General features: G+C 49.5%; 1 non-coding gene across 1 annotated transcript; it reads right to left on the bottom strand.

Moving 5' to 3' along the window:
* Nucleotides 1-2,077: 2,077 nt before the first annotated feature.
* TRNAL-CAA (transfer RNA leucine (anticodon CAA)) lies at nt 2,078-2,150 on the bottom strand. The gene has a single exon. It is a non-coding gene; the product is annotated as a tRNA-Leu (tRNA).
* Between the last annotated feature and the right edge of the window lie 2,590 nt (nt 2,151-4,740).

Genomic DNA, 4,740 nt, shown 5'->3' with positions numbered 1-4,740 from the left:
CTCTCAGTCGTGGTTTGAGCGAACGAAATTAGCGGCGGCCGTGTCTCGGCCCCGTTAAAGCGGCAGGACGATATGCCTGCAATGGCTTCTCCGCCCGCGTCAGACAGCCGGCCCACGTGACGGTGCAAGTAGCGGCGAGAACGGCGAGCTGACACCACGGAGATTCTAATAAGGCCTGCTTCCTTCCAACAGCGAATGTCATGACAAACGGATGAGCGATACGGTATCAGCCACTGAATCTGCGCGAACAGGCTTGGGTAAAGGGGCGAGATGACATCATGTGACTCGACTAAAATTAGCGCTGCATCTTCATTTGCCAGTTCTTTATCGTCATCCGCTTGTCGTGATCTAGGCTGCTGCGGTGCGTAGGCCTGGCCAAGATCGCGGTGGCGACGGACGAGCTCGAGCTCGCTCCAACCATCGCCAGCATTTCTGCCTGCCGCTGCAACGGGACAATCGGGTCACGGCCACAGCTGATTTCGTTCGCTCAAACCACGACTGAGAGCACCACAATCGCAGCGCTCAAATGCATTAGTCACGTGGTATTATTTGTATTTCGCGGGCTTTCTTTTGAGCCCGGAAAAAGAAGATTTACGTGAGACTTTCTTTATCGCAATTAATGGAATGGGGGTTTCTGACGGTGCTCTACAAGTTTCCAATTCACATGTTTGGTCTAAAGTCGATATTTATTAAATTAGAAAAATTAACATAATTATCCAATTAAGGAATTGCGAAACAAAAAATTGCCTGTAGTGCGCAAGCAGGCTGGTAGTTGTATGCAACTGATTTCACTGACCTACCTCAAATATATTATTTTGTAACCCTTGTTTCAAGATAGCTGGGACAACCGGTATATATATATATATATATATATATAATATGTGTGTGTGTGTGTCTGAAGGGAAAATGAGGGTGCTCGTTATAATACATGCCGGAAAGAAGCCAACAAGCCGCGAGGCCAAGGAAAGCAATTGGGGATTGTACTTTATGTCCTTTATTTTTAATTTTTACTTCGATAATCACATAAATTAGTAATGTAATCTGTTCAGGAGAAAGATATTTAAACGCAAAGTAGCAGATAAAACAACGTGCCGATGGTGGGAACCGAACCCACGACCTCCGAATGTCGCGTTCGGTGCTCTTCCAACTGAGCTACATCGGCCGCTGTCCCCCTGCTACTTTCTTCGGTATCAATGTTGTCTTTATATGAACCTTGAGAGTGTTCACCAGCGCCGCCCTCAACCATAGCGGCGGACGTGGAACGTCCTGTGTTACCGCCAGCGTCACGTAGAACGTGATCAGGATCGAGGGCGAAAGCTGTGCTAGAACCCTCTTACGCTACCTATGGCTTCAAGACTGCCAGAACCGAGACCCCCGTAAGCTACAAGCAGACAAATGAAGGGAAAATGAGGGTGCTCGTTATAATACATGAAGGAAAGAAGCCAACACTCGGCGAGGCCAAGGAAAGCATTGGGGATAGTACTTTGTCTTTTTTTTGTTTACTTGGATAATCACAGAAATTAGTAATGTAATCTGTATAGGGGAAAGATAATTAAACACAAAGTAGGAGAACAAACAACGTGCCGATGGTGGGAACCGAACCCACGACCCCCGAATATCGCGTCCGGTGCTCTTCCAACTGAGCTACATCGGCCGCTGTCTCCCCTGCTACTTGCTTGGGTATTTAGGTTGTCTGTATACGAACCTTGAGAGTGTTCACCAGCGCCGCCCTCAGCCATATCGGCGGACGTAGAACGTCCTTTTGTTACCGCAAACGTCACGTAAAACGTGATCAAGAGCGAGGGTGAAAGCTGTGCTAGAACCCTCTTACGCTACCTATGGCTTCAAGACTGCCAGAACCGAGACCCCCGTAAGCTACAAGCAGATCAATTAAGGGGAAATGAGGGTGCTCGTTATTATACATGAAGGAAAGAAGCCAACAGTCGGCGAGGCCAAGGAAAGCGTTGGGTATTGTACTTTATGTCTTTTTTTTGTTTACTTTGATAATCAGAGAAATTAGTAATGTAATCTGTATAGGGGAAAGATAATTAAACACAAAGCAGAAGAAAAAACAACGTGCCGATGGTGGGAACCGAACCCACGACCGCCGAATATTGTGTCCGGTGCTCTTCCAACTGAGCTACATCGGCCGCTGTCTCCCCTACTACTTGCTTGGGTATTTATGTTGTCTGTATACGAACCTTGAGAGTGTTCACCAGCGCCACCCTCAGCCATAGCGTCGGACGTAGAACGTCCTTTTGTTACCGCCAGCGTCACGTAGAACGTGATCAAGAGCGGGGGTAAAAGCTGTGCTAGAACCCTCTTACGCTACCTATGGCTTAAAGACTGCCAGAACCGAGACCCCCGTAAGCTACAAGCAGATCAATTAAGGGGAAATGAGGGTGCTCGTTATAATACATGAAGGAAAGAAGCCAACAGTCGGCGAGGCCAAGGAAAGCGTTGGGTGTGGTAATTTATGTCTTTTTTTGTTTACTTGGATAATCACAGAAATTAGTAATGTAATCTGTATAGGGGAAAGATAATTAAACACACAGTACAAGAAAAAACAACGTGCCGATGGTGGGAACCGAACCCACGACCCCCGAATATCGCGTCCGGTGCTCTTCCAACTGAGCTACATCGGCCGCTGTCTTCCCTGCTACTTGCTTGGGTATGTATGTTGTCTTTATACGAACCTTGAGAGTGTTCACCAGCGTATACAGACAACATAACATGGCTGAGGGTGGCGCTAGTGAACTCTCTCAAGGTACCGACAACATAAATACCCAAGCAAGTAGCAGGGGAGACAGCGGCCGATGTAGCTGTGCTGGTAGCGCCTGTGCCGCGTCTGAAACATTGTCTGTCCGTGACGTCACTGGTCACATGTGTGCTTGCTATATAAGATGCTGTTCGCGTGAAATAAAGGGTTGTTGTTATCGTGCCGGGATCGGGGCAAGTCTCAGTTCCTTCCTGCCCGCTGCCCGGCCGCGCTCGGCGTCCGGCCAGGGACCGAACGCTACATGGTGTCAGAAGTGGGGTCCTCTGGCGTTTGAGAGGCGTTGCCTTAACTTCTCAACGGGCGCCATGTCAGAGGACGACGCAGCCAAGCTCTCTCACGGAATGTTCGCGGTTCCAGCTCCGCCAAGGTTTGACTTCGACCGGACGTCCGAATGGCCTTCTTGGATCCAACTCTTTGATGACTACCGCTTCGCCTCGGGCCTAAATGAGCGAAATGAAGAAGCGCAGGTCCGGACGCTGCTTTATACGATGGGCAGGCAAGCAAGAGAAATCTTCTCTACTTTTTCATTACCTGAAGAAGAACAGAAGCAATACGAAGTCGTCAAAAAGAAGTTCGACGAGCACTTCGTCGCCGCACGGAACCTTGTTTATGAGAGCGCGTGCTTTCACCGTCGCACTCAAGAACCTGGAGAGTCCGTCGACCAATTCGTTACCGCGTTGCACACGATGGCGGACCGGTGCGACTACCAGGAAAAGGAACGCATTATTCGCGACAGGTTCGTGGTCGGCCTCAGGGACGCTAAGCTCTCTGAGTCGCTTCAAATGGATGCGAATTTGACTCTCGCCAGTGCTTTGGCAAAAGCGCGTTTAAAGGAGACCGTCCAACGACAGCAGCTGCAACTGCGAGAAACCAGCGACGAACCCTTGGTAACGGCGACCGGCAATATTGACGCGGTCAGCAACCAAGGGCAGCCCAGAAAGTATTCTTCAGGACAGCACTCGGACAGCTCGTCAAAGAACTATTCATCTGGAATACAAGGTCCGCGTCCCAGAGTCAAGTCCTACCGACCGGGCACCCCCGGGTCATGCCCCAACTGCGGTCAAGGAACGCACCCCAGAGCCTCGTGCCCGGCAAAAGCAGCCAAATGCAACTACTGCGGTTGTTCCGGACACTTCGCAGCTGTATGTCGAAAAAAGGCTGCACGTGATGGAAAGAAGGTACAGCTTTCTTCTCTCCATATGGACAAGGCGGCGTTCTTCGTTGGCGTAGTGAACGGGGAGTACTCTAATTCTCGGTATGTACAGGTCGTCATTAACGGCACTCCGGCGTTCGCTAAAGTTGATTCCGGTGCCGAAGTTTCTGTTGTGCCCTCGACGTTTCCCGGTTTACCTACCAGGCTAGAAAAGTGCGACCTAATCCTAACAGGCCCGTCGAATGAGCCACTGAATGTTTTGGGAAAGTTTCATGCCACTATCCAGTGGAAACAAAACACTGTACAGCAAATTGTGTACGTGGTCTCACCATTACGCTCCGTACTTTTGGGTCTCCCAGCGCTTGAGGCTCTGGAAGTTATTAAATTTGCGGACTCGGTCAGTAGCGCAACAGCCGTCGAAACTTCCTACTCGCAGCTTTTCAGTGGTCTAGGAGCGATAAAAGGAGAATACAAAATTAGACTAAAGCCGAACTCGACACCTTTTGCAATTCATGTTGCTCGTCGCATAGCCTTACCCTTGCGTGACCGAGTTAAGCAAGAGCTCGAGCGTATGGAGCGAGATGGCGTGATCCGCAAAGTAGAAGAACCAACAGAATGGTGTGCAGGAATTGTGCCAGTACTCAAACCATCTGGAGCGGTTCGTATTTGCGTTGACTTGACTCAATTAAACAAAAGTGTACTTCGCGAACGCTATGTCATGCCGACTGTGGATGATAGCTTCGGTCTTTTAGGTGGTGCGTCTGTGTTTTCGAAGTTGGACGCCAACTCTGGCTTCTTTCAGATTAAG

The sequence above is a fragment of the Amblyomma maculatum genome, chromosome 3, assembly GCF_055883805.1.
Source record: "Amblyomma maculatum isolate TAMU_Amacu chromosome 3, ASM5588380v1, whole genome shotgun sequence".
In the NCBI taxonomy this organism is placed as follows: domain Eukaryota; kingdom Metazoa; phylum Arthropoda; class Arachnida; order Ixodida; family Ixodidae; genus Amblyomma; species Amblyomma maculatum.
The sequence above is the reverse complement of the archived record's forward strand: the minus strand, read 5'-3'. Positions and strand labels throughout refer to the sequence as shown.